Genomic DNA, 16,590 nt, shown 5'->3' on the forward strand with positions numbered 1-16,590 from the left:
CACCTTAGCAACTGGCTAGCAAAAACTTAGAGACCACCTAGCAACACCTTAGCAACCATCTAACAACAGCTTAGCATCCACCTAGCAACACCTTAGCAACCTCATAGCAACCGCTTGGCAACACCTTAGCAACTGCCTAGCAACACCTTAGCAACCATCTAACATCTCCTTGGCAACCACCTAGCAACACCTTAGCAAATGCCTAGCAACGCCTTAGCAACCGCCTAGCGACACTTTAGCAACTGCCTAGCAATACCTTAGCAACAGCTTAGCAACCGCCAAGCAACCACCCAGCAACCATCTAACACCTTAGCAACCGCCTAGTATCACTTTAGCAACTGCCTAGCAACAGCTTAGCAACCACCTATTAACATATTAGCAACCGCCTAGTAACACCCTAGCAACCACCTAGCAACACCTTAGCAACCGCCTAGCAACACCTTAGCAATTGCTCCCTAGCAGGTTTGAGCTATCAGAACTAGCTATGACAACAACTATCAGAAGAGTTTTGAAGAACAAAATAATCCTGGATCGTGTCAAATCATCATTAACCAAATCTTGCTAACTGAGTTATCCACCTACGAAGAACCCCAGGACAAGATGAACAGTGAATGAAGTAGAAGAAAGACAATGAAGGAGGAAATGAATAACAATGAAAAAAAAGGAAGGAGAAAATGAAAATGAAGAGAATGAAGTACAGTTATCAGGACAAGATGAACAGTGGTCACAAATAGACATATTGGACAGTTTTAAAACTTTTTTTAAGCACTGTGGAAAAAGAGGAACTAAATAAGACTGGTCAAGCTGAAGGAATGGCAAAGGATGAAGAAACAAGGATAGAAAATATGGATAAGAACAAAGTGGAAAGAGAATTTTTAAGAAGAAGAACTTTTAAGGTAAAACCAAATTTGGACATGGCAAAGAAAAAAGTTTGAACAAAGAACAGAGCTAAATATGTAAATAGGTATGAAGTGTTAAGGGGACTGGAAGAAGATGAAGAAAAATTATGTTTTTAAAATATTTTATCTATTTTAAAATGCTTTTAATATTTGTCTCTTTTAACGGAAGGGGTTGTTGGTTGAGAGCGTTGGAAGGAGATGATGGACAGTAAGGATGTGTAGGTTTTTATTTTTATTTATTTTAATCGTTTTAAATTGTGTCTTTTTATGCAATTAAGGGGACTGATGGGAAAAGATAAATTTGAGAAAATAAGAGAGAAATGTAAAACAAGGAAGTGATAGGTTTACAGGAAACAAACTGGAAAGAACATGCAATGGACGATTTTAAAAAGTTGTGGCAAGGGGATATTATATATAATAATGGTGATGGTAAATCTGGAAGAGGTGTCGCTTTTTTAATAAGGAAAGATGTTTTAAACTTTAAAAGAATTGTGTATGGAGATAATTATGGGAAATGTTTAGTGATAGAGGTGAACTCTAAAAGAAATGAATTACTAATAGCAAATATACATGCACCAACAGAAGATCAAAACAAAAAAAAAAAAGAGTCTTTTGGGGTTTTGAATGAAGTATTAAAGGGTTTAAAGAAATAACAATGATGGGAGATTTTAATACTTTTTTTAGACAACAAGATATGGCTGATGGAATGGTTTTCAAATCGGATATAGGAAGAAAGGAACTAAATGAGTTAATAAAGGAAAATAGTTTAGTAGATATATGGAGGGAGAAGAATAGAGAAAAAAGAGAGTTTTCAAGGAGACAAATAGTGGGGAATTGTATATGTCAAAAGAGAATAGATTTTATTTTCTGTACTAGAAACTTTGAAAATTTTATAGAAAACAAACAGTATGAAGAGAACAGTTTTAGTGATCATAAGCTCTTGCATTTTAAAGTGAATATAGAACACATACAAAAAGGACCAGGGACTTGGATTTTAAACACAACCATTTTAAAGAATCAAGATTATGTTCAAAAAGAAATAATAGAGAAAGAAAAAGAAAATAGAATGTATGATGAGGATAAAAGGATATGGTGGGAAAACACAAACTATCAAATAAAGCAAAAGGTATTGATGAAGAAAAAGAAGGGAAGATTCTAAATTATATAAAAGTAAAACTAGAAAAATAAATAAAAATAAATCAACTACATAAAATGAAAAGTCCAGGTATAGATGGAATAGGAAATGAATTTTATATTGTTTTTAAAAATATTTTAAAAGGAATACTTAGTAGAACATATTTATTTGATGTACTCAAAACATTTGGATTTGGAGAGAATTTTATTAATTGGATTAAAATTTTATATAAAGGGGCTTTAACAAAAGTAAAATGTAATGTTTTTTTAACAGATTGTTTTAAAATTACAAGATCAATTAGACAAGGATGTCCTCTTTCAGCACTATTATATTCCCTAGTCGCAGAACCTTTAGGGTTAGCAATAAAACAAGAAACTAAAATTAAAGGAATAAAAATAGAAGAAGAGGAGGATGAAGGAAAAATATACCAGTATGCTGATGATACAACAATAATAGTGAAGGAGAAAAAGAGTGTAAAAGAAGCCATGAAAAAAGTACAGGAGTTTTGTAAGGGGACAGGAAGCAAAATAAATGAAAATAAAACACAATATATGAGGTTTGGTAAAGCAGATATTTTAACAGATTGTTTCCAGTTTAAAAAAGTAGAAGAACTGAAAATTTTAGGAATTTTAATTGGTAAAAATGAAAGAAAAGCAACAGAAAAGATGTGGGATGATCTAATAAGAGGAATAGAATCAAGATTAAATTTCTGGAGAATGAGAGAACTTTGTTTAAAGGGGAAAGCCTTAATATTAAATGTTTTAATGACATCAAAGCTATGGTATAAATTATATATAACAGAAATGCCATGTTGGATAGAAGGGAGATTGAAAAAGTGTGTTCAAGATTTTTTATGGGAGGGAAAACCCCCTAGAATTGCGTACAATACAATAATAGGAGCAACAGAAGAAGGAGGGATAGGATTGATTGAATTTAAACAAATGAAGAATTTTCTTAGAGTCAAAATGGTTAAAAAGCTTTTACAAGAGGAGAACTCAACAGAATGGAAAAAGGTCATAACATTTTTTTTTTTTAAGTTGGCAATTTTAACTTAAGAGAAGATATTCTTTGGTTAAAAAAAAAAAAAAAAAAAAAAAAACTGAATGATGGAAAAGTTACCAGGGTTTTATCAAGACATTTTAAGTGGTAAGTCATTTTTTGACTTTTGCCAAGTTTTAATTTAAGTGTTGAGGTGAAGTCTTTTGACTAATTTGATATTCAAAACATCCTGTGTTCAAAGACAAATTTACTATACCATGCCACTGTCCAGATCGGAAACTTGGCACAAGGAGTCACTGCCATTGTCCTAAATGTGCCAAAATAATAAGCAGATCTGTAGATTTTAAAACACACTTGCGTAAACATGGTAGGCTATTGTAAATATTCTAAATCCTTTAAGCGTAATGAGTGAAATTGCATTTTTCAACTGTATAATTCCCTTTCTCTGCAACTACAGGTCTGATGGTGCCAACAACAACATCTGGTGAGTACATTTATGTTTCTAACCCAACTGAAGTAATGACACAATAACACATTATAATTATGTTAATCACACTATGACATGTATTATTATTTTTAGAAAAGAAACAACCTGAAGATAAAGACATCCCAAAAGCAAACAAAATTTGCCTTATATGTGGTATCACATTTAGCACAAACTCAAACCTATTACGGCATAAAAAGGAGCAACATGCTGGGCAAGAACCAATGTTGTGCATTGAACCAAAAAATGGGATTTATGTGACCACAAAGCAATCCCATGGTATCAGATTGCCAATACATGTCCAAAAGACATTAACATCACAGCTCTAAGATTGTGAAGTGGAGGAATGCAGAGACTATATGGCCATAGCTGCTCAAAGTGGAAACCCAGGGAAAGAATGCCACCACTTAGAGCGGACCAAGAAAACCAGTGCATACATTCCACCACCAGCACTACAAGAGAAAACCGTAAAGGAGGTGGTTGAAAAGGGACTCCTTTCTAAGTCTAGGCAAGAGGAATGTTTGGAACTTTACCAACATGCTTGCTCACACGAAGTAGACAGTGTGTTTCCTATTTTCTTGGGGGAACACAATCTGTCAAAGAGATATCTATTTTTCTTAGTGTACTCTGGGGAGAAGGACCCTTGGTGTAAGTTTGGAAGGACAGTTTCCACATTTGACAAACAATTGGGAAAATGGCACTCCAAGTGCATCGGTGTAAAGGACAGTATCAGTTGTGTCCACAGATACATGTGTATGTGGTGGATTTATTGGGAGCATCCTTATTTGTTGAAAAACGCACCAGAAGCCCCAGAGGATATAGAAGATATTGAGGAGTGCTTCATTGGGAATGTCGGTATGGATGAGCACTTGGCCTTTTCACTGAGTAGTGTGATCACAATGACCAATTACTTGTGGAATTGCAAAAGATTACCGGAAGACATTCCACTTGAAACTACCAAAACAGAAAAACCCATTCCAGAAACCTTTATACCATCAGAAACAACCTGTCCATACTGCCCAGGGTCATGTTCTCCCAATCTTAGCAACGCTTTTGTGGTTACAACACAAGCAACTGTTTATGGGATGTTTTGGCAGAATAGAGGTAAGGTATGTTATTAAATATATCTCTTATATATACTGTATATAATCTCTATGTATTTCTTGTATGCCAACCAATTTGTGTTGATGCGTTTTCTTTTAGGTATTTCTGTTTATGCCAAGGCATGCCCAGTTTGCAGAAATGTAGTTCGTTTTCAGGACTACAATTCTGGATTCCACAATTATAACAACAGGGTCTTTCTTTCCATCCCGCTTTGTTTTCTACTCACAACATAACATATAAACAACATGTTTAAAGGTACATTCTGTATTTTTTTTTTTGCAGAATCACATTGTTGTTGGTAGAATGCTGCACACTATAGAATCTCATTCTGGGACTACAGTGCCACACAACACTGAGAAAAGCATTCTACCACTTCAGTGCTCTCAGGCAGTATATGTACAGTTATTTCTGTTACCGCTGTGGACACCACCCATCTGTGGTCATTGCTGATTGAAGATTGTCTTTGATTTGCCAGATGAGTGTTAGTGAATATATTTTGTTTAAAATAGAAATATCTTCAGAGTACATAGCTTAAAGGAATAGCTGACCTAAAATTTTAAAGTCTCTTATTTTTTACTCACAAGTCCGTTCTCTGCGTTCTTGGAATTGAGAAACAGCCGTAGTTTTGGGTTTCTCTTCTCTGTTTCTGCTTATTAACAGCAGGTGTTCATCATCGGTGCTCAATCATCACTTAATTAACCCCATCATTGTCTCATTAACTTTAACTCTGCTGCTGAGTAAATTTTGCTCAATTTAGAGAGGGACCAAATATTCTCTTAACTGAGTAAATTTTACTCTGAAGATTTTACTGCGTTGTAGCATGAACTACAGTTGAGGGCCCTCCTGTGAAATATTTATTTAAGGTAATGGACCAAGGACATTTTCACAGTACTTATGGTCATTTTACATGCAGTGCTGACAATTTTAAAGTTGTTATTGATAGCAGGGCAATAATTGAGTGTGAGACAATTTTTTTTTTATTACAAAACTGATAAACTGCAACAACTTCACATAATGAATACATAACAAGAAACCAGTACAAATCTATATTTGGAGCGTAAGCAAATGTTCAGATTTTGATAAAAAAATTACTAAAACAAACATTTTGTTTTCCACTGGATTAACTTGGATGGAGTAATTGTTCACATAAACACAAGCAATGTGTTAATTTGAAATCGACTAACAAACATAAAAATAAAACTTGAGTTAAAGCAATAGATATAGTTTTTCATAATTGGTCAATTAAAGCTATTGGTCTATGAATTGTAATAGTAATATTATTATTACATTTACATTAATATTATTTTTCCTGGTATTCTGGAAAACATGTAGATAAGTAATAGACATCAATAATTTTTTAAAACCAACAGCAACAACAATAATACTAATCATAAAAATAATACTACAGTCAGTAGCAGTAATAAATAATATTGGTAATATCGTCTCAGTTTTATAATTGAGACAAGTCAGTGAAATTATTTCAGTCTAAAATTGACGGTTATTTTCATCAGTTACAGGACATGTGTCTAGCATTTTGCTTGCTTTGAATTAGACACAGATAAAGTGTGTTACTGTCACCGACTCGGTCCCAGTCATTCCCCTCGCTGGCCAGCAGAGGCCGCCATCCCCGGACTTCTAAGCATTACATCAGTGATTCTCAAACTTTTTTCATCAAGTACCACCTCAGAAAAAAATTGTCTCTCCAAGTACCACCAAAATGAGCAGTATTGAAATACAGTAGATTAGTAGGCCCAGTATAGCAGCTACAACTCTGCACAGTTAAAAACGTGGCAGATTACCTCAGAAATATAGGCTATATGTCATATATGATATATTATATACATAATTTTTGATACTTTTTGAAATGTGTAGCATGTACAAGACATTTTTTATTTCTCCGCGTACCACTAGAAGGAAACCTGCGTACCACTAGTGGTACACGTATACACGTATAATAAATACTACTGCTAATAATGATAACATTATACAAAAGCAAACTGTTATGAATGAACTGAGAAAGCCCCCCGAGATGATGAAGGCATGAAAGCAGTTTTTTTATTTTATTTATGTAGGCTGGAAAATAATATGTGTTATGTAATTCTTTTCAATTTTTAAAGATATTTGCGTATTGCTCTACATCTTGTGTGTATTAAGCAGTGTGTAAGCGAGGCGCACAACTAACGCACTCTGCGATCGACTTTAGACCGGCTTTGTTCTGGTCAATTGAAAAATCTATTATAGTTTCTCAAAATAGCAACGCGCCAGCAATGTGCCTCAGATCACATCGCATTGTAAGTAGTATTAAAGCGTTAAAAGCATTTTGGTATATTTTTGTTTGATCTATGGAGTTACATTGCTCAGCCATGCCACAAACAAAAAATTTTACCAAAATGATTTATTTATTCCTTAAATTTGATATCAACAATTACAAACCTCAAAGATCATTAGCGTTTATCAAATGGTATGTTATACAGGTATTTCATAAGGTTTTGTTCATTCATCTGACAATAGCCAAGGGGTCAAGACTGATACTAGGGATTTAAAAGTGGATAGCAGCTCATAAACATTTGAATCTATTAGAATAAAGAAATCAATATTTTGGTCTCAGTCCTACACAGTTGTGACATATTATTGAATATGATATGTTTAAAAATATGTCTGTAACAAAAATAAGACTCTTACCCCCGGTTTCACAGACAAGGCTTAAGCCTAGTCCTCCAATAAAAAGTAAGTCTGAGCTGTTTCTACTGAAAAAAAAATGCAGTGATTGATTGTTAAATATCAGTGCCTTTGTTTTGTCTCAAGATGCACACCAATAATTTTTTTAAGCATGTTTATAAAAATTACTTAAATGTCCTAATTGATATTCGGCCTAATCCTGGCAAGTCTTAGCCCTTACTAAGGAAAAAGGCCTTGTTTTTTTTTTTTTATGCTTACCTTATGTAGTACTGCTAGAGAGTTGTCTAACAGTTAAATAATCACTTAAACTGAAAAGACCATAGCTTGTTCATGCTTAAATTATTATTATTATTATTTTCAGATTCAAGGAAGGCCTGGAATGTTTGCAGCTTCTGCAACATTTGGAAAACACCCAAGTCTCTTTCGAGAAATTTTGATGTTTAAAGAGAAGCCACTGACAGCAAAAGACTTAGCGGAGCTCTTCATCCCGCAGCTGTCACCAGTTGGCTCTAACAAAAGGACCCTAGAAAACAGGATTGTTTGTTTCTGGAGGGACTGGCTTCTAGATGTGGAAGGTAATATACAATTGGTTATATCAGAGGTCTTCAACCTTGTTCCTGGTATCCTGTAAAGTTTATTTCCAACCGGATTTAGTGCACCTGACTACAATTTTCAAGCTGTCTTGGGGAGCTTAATTGGCCACTTTAGGTGTGTTTGATAAGGGTTGCAGATAAACTCTGGGATAATGAGTCCCCAGGAACAGGGTTGAAAACCACTGGGTTTTATTAGGGCCTTCTCACACTATGCTATCCGAACCATGCCCAGGCTCGTTTCCCGGATCGTTTTTGAAGTGTGAGTGCGCTGAATTGGGAAGAGGTGGGCCAGTGCTTGTGTGTGAGTGCAAAACGCGCCAGAGCCTGAAACTGAAAGCGATACGTAACTTATAAGGGACTGTTTGATATGGATTTATTAATCATTCTTGCTGTTCAGTGAAGGCAAACTGTTGTAGATTATTAAAGACCCTCACTGCATGACAGCTGCACCTTTAGCAAACCTCATAATAGGGTATATGCAGAGCTAATGTTGTTCCTATACTGATAAACTTCCAGTGACCTTTTATTGAGTTTTGTTTTTTTCCATTTTATGCGGTCCCCTTTACAGCATCGATGTTGTAATGTAATTAAAATACAATCAGTTAAACAGACTTTGGCATCCAATTTAGTTGTTCAAGCATAAAACGAAACAATTTTGTGATGGCAATCAGTTTACCAGAAGCAATTTATTATTATTAGCATATATCTTGTTCCTGCAGCACGAGAACTCAGGGCCGGAGTGGGACTCCTTTTCAGCCCTGGAGTTTAAGCCTTAGACCGGGCCACCTCAGTTCACGACTGACTATATCAATTCAGTTTCTAATGACACTATCACATCTTTTTCAAGAAAACAGCTGGTTTAGAACTTCAAATGTTCAACAACCCTAACAGTATTACATGTCTTAACAATAATAAAAAAAAATATATAAATAATTATTCAGGTGAGGTTCGAACACTGGTCGGCAGCATCGTAACACAACGTGCTAACCACTGGACCACAATGGCACTGTTGCAGTGGGAATAAAAAATAAATATTGACCCCGCAAGACTCTTAACCACAGTATTATTTTCTATTGATGACTTAATCTTTTTCTCGCCTTTTTAGATTTCTGATCAAGTTATGTCAGATTTATTGATGTAGTGAATCATTTGATTTTCATTGAGCAGGTGTAATATACATTAATATTAATTATTTGAATTGTTATATTCACTAAGGGGCCGCTGTTTGGGGTGGAATGATAGTTATGTCATCATTAACCTGAAGCTGCATTTTGCTAAGGGGGCAGCAAGAAAATAAATAAAAAGTGTGTAGCTGCGGTTAATAATGAATAAAAAGAGTAAGGCTATGGTCAAATAAATAAATGAAAAAAAGTGCGACTGTTGAGAGTGCAAGCAGCTAGGGACACCGGCCCTAGCCGGAATAAACGGATCGGCCAACCGGGAATTCTACCGGTCCTCCCAATTAGCCAATCCAGGCCTGCAAGGACTTCATGATCGTTTATGAGCATCAAAAGTGGCTAATCTGTTCTACAAAATATTTGACTGTGTCACTGCATATCAAATGACTAAAACGATATAACTTAAGAAATCACCTCTAAGCAGCGCAGCATCAATGATGTAAGCATGCCCATGCTTGAATGTAATGTGAGTGCGGGCCATTGGGGGAGACGGGAGGGGGACAAGCGTGCTTTGGCCGGGTTCAAGGCAACTGTACATAGTGTGAGTACGGCCTTATACAATTGTTATGTGCTTTCTTTCCTCTCCAATGTCTTTTTTAAGGTTGCCAGCCACCACCAGTGTTTTTAATGATTTTCATCTAATTTTTATGACCCCCACAATATTTTGTTGCTTGAATATCTGCACAAAAAATATTTCAAAATAGACACCAGATGTTCTGCTTTTACACTCAAAAAAAACTTATTCTAGCTTCATGTATTACATGGTTATAGGTGTGGTTATAATCACATATATAAAAAATAAAATTAAATTGATTCTGTCTTTTTTCTTTGATGTTTGTGATTATACATTATTAGTTCATGACATTATAAGTCCATAAATTGCTATAGAAACAGTGTTCTATGAGCACATATGACTGCACATAAGTACTGACTGTTCCAATCTAAAAAAAAAAAAAAAAATTATCATGATCAGAGAAATCATAAACAAATTTGTTACATAATAAATGCCTACTGAAGTGGTTGTTTTTTGGTAAGAATATCCATATTTAAAATTAAATGAAAACCTGAATAATCTTTTTATTTTTATCTTTTTTTCTCAGAGGGATCATTGTCACCACTTTCTTTAAGCCAGGTTTTAGCATTTGCTTCAGGTTCAACCTCCATTCAGAGGCTGGGGTTCCCTGTTGAACCAGCACTTGAGTTCCTGCATCAACAGGATAATGAGCATGCCAAAATTTACCCTGAATCAAATACATGTACTATTGTTTTGAGGCTGCCAATGCATCGAATGTTTGAGGACTTTGAAATTTACATGAAAGAGGGCATTTTGCGGGCCCCCACATTTGGGGTAATGTAGTTCAGTTAATGGCAACCCCATTGTATATTGTTCTTTTTTGTGTCTAGTATTCTTTGCAACCCCATTGTATATTGTTCTTTTTAGTTTCTAGTGTTCTTTGTCATGCAAAAACGTTTTTTTGTGTAGTAATTGTGGTAAATAAAATACTATGTTCATAGCACCTGCTGTTTTTGTGTACACTAAAAAAATACATTTTGTGTTTAAGCACTCAAAAACAGTCAATTTGTGATGATAAAATTTAAATAATTAATATACATATAGTCCAGTCTTGTTCAATGACTGTCAAAGTTTACATCAGGTAATACTGACAAAGTACATTGTTATATTGGTGACATGAAATTTCTACCAACATTTTTAGCACATTAAAAAATGTATTTGAAACATTAATCTCAAAATTATTTGCAGTGTAAATTATTTAATTTGACTCATAAAAGCCCTAACACACTCTTAACAGATCAATTATTTCTTTCCAAAAGTGTCTATAGATTTTAATAATCAAAATATAACTTGTTTCTTTGCCAATTTTGTTTTCTTTCCTTCGTCTTTTAGTTGAACAGAACATGTGTGAGCAGCTCAGCTTTCTCGAAAGCCTCTTATTCACCTGATAGGTAACAAAGATGTTTTTCCCTCAATTTATCATTTGTGTTTGTGCATACATATGCATAGACATTTACAAAAGCATATATACGATACCCTGTGACAAAAGCTTTTGCTTTTAACACAGTAAAGCTATCACATACTGTCGATTTTTTTAAAATATGTCATGCATCTAAATATTTATAATCACAAAATAATTACATCACAAGTTAATTTATTGTACAGACAGTTTATACAAGATAATTCAATGACAAGAGTTCACTTTCATAACTACACAATGCAGAACTTTTAATGTGATTAACCTGCTCCACCTACATCAACTACAGCATTTCTCAGATTTCTTTTTCACTATGGTGTAATAACAGTAGTGAACATCACATAAAACAACAACTGCACTTACTCCTGTAACTTGTTTGCAACAATGACATTTAAATATCTGTGTCACATATTCCTTTACATAAATGGCTCATCATTGTGTGCGGTCATCTTTAGTAATAGCTGCCTGATCTTTAATTGAATAGGGTCGTTTTACATATAAGAAACCTGTTAACATGTATAGCTGTTAATGCCAATACCAACTTGATAGCCTAAAGCATATTACATGAACAAGACCTGCCTTTCATATCTTAGGACAGTGGTTCTCAAACTGTGATACGTGTACCACTAGTGGTACGCAGGCTTCCTTCTAGTGGTACGCAGAGGAATGAAATATGTCATGTACATGCTACACACATTTCAAAATTTATCAAAAATGATCTATATAATATGCCATATATGACATATAGCCTATATTTCTGAGGTAATCTGCCACGTTTTTTTTAACTGTGCAGAGTTGTAGCTGCTTTACTAGGCCTACTACGCTACTGTATTTCAATACTGCTCATTTTGGTTGTACTTGGAGAGACCATTTTTTTTCTGAGGTGGTACTTGATGAAAAACGTTTGAGAACCTCTGTCTTAGGACAAATAATCATAGGTGTCTATAACAATACATGCTTGATTGACCAGATCTTTACAATCAGTACATCTGAATGGTGCCTTTTAGTAAGCATACACTGTTAAACATTGTCCCGTTAAAAAACAGTAAAATACTGGCAGCTGCAGTTGCCAGCAATGTACTGTTATTTTACAGTATGTTGATGTAAAAATACATGGACTACATTGATTTACACAATACTCAAGTGAACTCATTCTGCTCACTGAAAGCAACTGCCTCAACTTGGTCAACTGCTGAATGAGTTTATGAAGTAATGTGCTATATATGCTTGGAATTATACTTATAATAATAACTTATTTTAGTTAATTAGAAAGGTTCGGTTTAACTCTAATGTCTTATTTTTCACAACAGCACACATACATGTAAATCTGGAATCACCAGAGAGATTCTGACTGCATCAGCAACTAAACAGCCGCTTTCTTTAAATAAAGAAACATGCAGAATAACATCAGCAGTTCATTGTTCATCTTTAACTCATACACTGACTCTACTCTCCTCCACAACGGTGACAGACAGAAGAAATTAGCTTCAGGTTTTACAGTAAAATACTGTTTTTTCCTTGATTTAACAGTAATCTACTGGCAGCTGTGGTTGCCAGCAATCTACTGTTTTTTTACAGTCTACTTCCGTAGTTTAAATTAACAGTATATTACTGTTAAAATACATTTTTACACTGTGTTTTTACCTCTCACACCTTTAACCCTTTAAACCCCAGAGCATATACTTCAGTTTTAATTGAAGTGTCCACACTACTGAGTGTTCAAGAAACATGGAGCAAAGCTGAAGTAAATTCATTAATTAACTGACTAATTAAATGATAATTGAGGATTAACAATGAATAAATGAAGAAATACTGAAGGGAAAAAACAAGAACAGAACATACAAACCTTTAGTCACAGCTTTATAATGAAATAACCTGAAGAACAACAAATGATTAAATCATTTAAATGATCAGCGGATGATTAAACAACTCTACAAACATCATCACCAGCTACACTTATTACTTAATACATGTATTTTTGTATAACATCTACTAAAGTTCTTCTTGAGAAAAAAAGTGAAAGTTTTACGTCACCATCATGGAGAACAGAGTTTGCTTTAGTTGGGCTCTTAGCCCTGTCATTTTTAACATTTATATATATTGGCTGCTGCAATTGTTAAGAACTTTGTTTAAAAACCTCCTTTGTTGTGGCAAGTCAGCCAAAAACCTAAATAAGATCTGGTGATGTTCATGTTGCTATTAAATGGCAGAGTCTGTTCTCATTTAGTATAATAAAATGTACTGCTCCTATTCAATGTTAAATCTATTGTTTTACATTATATGTCTATATATGGCAATGATTTCTGGAAGATTTTAAGAATATCTTGGACAATAACACTGCTCTATGGTGTAAATTGCACTTAAAGAGACATCAATAATCAGCATATGAACCTCAATAATGGTGACAACTAACAAAATTAACAGTTTAACTCACAAACAGGCAACTGAAAGTCTAAACATAAACAACAGCAGAATCAAATACAAATAAAGAAAACTGTGAGACCATTATACAACATTTATTTATACTGCAATGCATGCTGGGATATTTGTACCGTGCCACTCCCAGCATGCATTGCAGCATGAAACATTTGAGATGTTACCATTGTTGAGATACAAGGTCAGATTCATGAGGTCTGAGTGTGTATTTGTCATAACTGAACTGTTTTTGTATGTTATTTCTTAACTGTTAAGTAATTACGGAGGTATCTTTTCTGTTTCCACTTCTCATTAATTAAATTAATACCTGCAACTAAGCATAAAATCTATTGAATGAGGCCCTTTTTCCAGATTTATAGCAAAACATTTATCAGAACCAATTTCAGACAAATAGATTTCTCTATTTATTGACTTTCCAACTTGATTGCTATAATACGAGCATTTTGTTAACTCTTTATTATAGTAATTGGAGAGTCTGAATTAATAAGTTTAAGGGTGAAGAGCCCAACTAAACCAGCCCCTCACTCCATTACGGTGACACAAAAAAACACCCTAATTTCTGTTGGATCTCAATGAGAATAGTATGGAAGTCAAATCAGTCAGTAATAAGTGTGTGTCTGCTGTTGTTTGTGGTGTTGTTTAATGATCCTCTGCTGAGACTGAAGCTGTTTTATTTTATTTTATTTAATGTTGTAACTCAAGTCACTGTTTGCGTTTCTTGTTTCTTTTCTTCAGTAATTGTAATTATTAACAGCAGGTGTTCATCAGTGTCTGAATTCACTCATTAGCGTTCATTAAAACTGTCTGGTGAACTATTTTAGTTAACTAGTGTATGAAATAGTGAACAAGGACACAAAGTGTGATTTCAAACACAGACTTCAAAACATCGAATCTGAACTCTGTTAGCTCACAGTTTTCTGCAGTTGGTTACTTTCTCGAAAACAAAAATGTTACCCAGAAAGCACTGTTTTTAACAGAATATTACTGTTTTAGTGAAAAAACATTATTTTACCGTAGAATCTGACCGTTTTTTAACAGCAATTTTTTACAGTGTAGTTCTTCACCATACCAGTTTAATACTTTATATAATTACACATGTGAGGCATCACAGTGGTGCAGTGGGTAGCACAATCGCTTGACAGCAAGAAGGTCGCTGGTTTGAGCCTCAGCTGGGTCAGTTGGCATTTTTGTGTGGAGTTTGCATGGTCTCCCCGTGTTTGTGTGAGATTTCCTCCAGGTACTCTGGTTTCCCCAATGTCCATAGACGTGGTATGCATGCGGTGTGTGTGTGTGTGTGTGAATGAGTGTGTATATTTTCCAGTAATGGGTTGCAGCTGGAAGGGCATCCGCTGGACTTGTCAGCTGCTTTTGACACTGTCAACCACCAGATCCTGCTATCTACGCTCGAGTCACTGGGCGTTGCGGGCATTGTTATACAATGGTTCAGATCTTATCTCACTGACAGGTCATTCAGGGTGTCTTGGAGGGGAGAGGTGTCCAACCTACAGCATCTAAACACTGGGGTACCTCAAGGCTCTGTTCTGGGGCCACTTCTCTTCTCCATCTATACATCATCTCTAGGACCAGTCATCCAGAGACATGGATTCTCCTACCACTGCTATGCTGATGATACCCAGCTATTCCTCTCTTTTCATCCTGATGATCCCTCGGTTCCAGCTCGCATCTCAGCCTGCCTGTTGGATATTTCACACTGGATGAAAGATCATCATTTTCAGCTGAACCTCGCAAAAACGGAAATGCTTGTAGTTTCTGCCAACCCGACTCTACACCATAACTTTTCAATCCAGATAGATGGGGCAACCATTACTGCATCCAAAATGGTGAAAAGCCTTGGAGTAACGATTGATGACCAACTAAACTTCTCTGACCACATTTCTAGAACTGCTCGATCGTGCAGATTCGCACTCTATAACATCAGAAAGATCCGACCCTTCTTATCTGAACATGCAGCTCAACTCCTTGTTCAAGCTCTTGTTCTCTCCAAACTGGATTACTGCAACTCTCTACTAGCTGGGCTTCCAGCTAACTCTATCAAGCCGCTTCAACTGCTCCAGAACGCAGCAGCACGAGTGGTCTTTAATGAACCTAAACGAGCACATGTCACTCCGCTGCTAGTCCGTTTGCACTGGCTGCCAGTTGCTGCTCGCATCAAATTCAAAGCTCTGATGTTTGCCTACAAAGTGACTTCTGGCCTTGCTCCTTCTTATCTGCTCTCACTTCTGCAGATCTATGTGCCCTCCAGAAACTTGCGTTCTGTGAATGAACGTCGCCTCGTGGTTCCATCCCAAAGAGGGAAGAAATCACTTTCGCGAACGCTCACGCTCCATCTTCCCAGTTGGTGGAATGAACTCCCTAACTGCATCAGAACAGCAGAGTCACTCGCTATTTTCAAGAAACGCCTAAAAACTCAACTATTTACTCTCCACTACACTTCCTAATCTGCAATTGCCTCTCTGAATATCACACTAACTGTACAAAAAAAAATAAAAAATTGCTAATACTACTAATACTTCCCTTCTTAGACTTTACAGACCTGAAACTTGCCTATAGCACTTATTCATTGTTGCTCTTAGTTGTGAAAATTGCTTCCTTGTCCTCATTTATAAGTCACTTTGGATAAAAGCGTCTGCTAAATGACTAAATGTAAATGTCAATAAAAATAAAGCATGTGCAGTATAAGTTGGCAGTTCATTCCACTATGGTGACCCCAGATTAATAAAGGGACTGAGCTTTAAAGAAAATGAATAAATATATATGAGTAATATCACACGAGGAGCAGTGCGATGTGGCCTTCTATCTGTTTTTGTATTTCTGTTTGTTGTAATGGCCTGTTGTTATTGCAATAAAAAAAATAAATGAATACATTTTTTTAAAGTGCAATGTGGCTGTATATCAGCAGTGGTGGAAGGCATGTGTAATAGTGTACGCTAGGCACTCGAAAACGATTGTCTCTCTACCTGTTGTTTCAATCCCCTGACAACTTTGCTCATCTTCAGAGCTCCTTCATCTGTCATAGACAGCAAGAGTCTCGAGATGCTCAAAGCCCAGAAAAGGAACCAAAAACTATGTCA

General features: G+C 35.5%; 1 long non-coding RNA gene and 1 pseudogene across 1 annotated transcript in view; one reads left to right on the forward strand and one right to left on the reverse strand.

Moving 5' to 3' along the window:
- The window catches only part of LOC141381913 (uncharacterized), a 560,761-nt gene that overhangs the window by 335,640 nt on the left and 208,531 nt on the right, over positions 1-16,590 (reverse strand). The window lies entirely within an intron of this gene.
- On the forward strand, positions 1,149-10,587 carry LOC108183798 (uncharacterized; annotated as a pseudogene).

Source organism: Danio rerio, chromosome 4 (assembly GCF_049306965.1).
Source record: "Danio rerio strain Tuebingen ecotype United States chromosome 4, GRCz12tu, whole genome shotgun sequence".
In the NCBI taxonomy this organism is placed as follows: domain Eukaryota; kingdom Metazoa; phylum Chordata; class Actinopteri; order Cypriniformes; family Danionidae; genus Danio; species Danio rerio.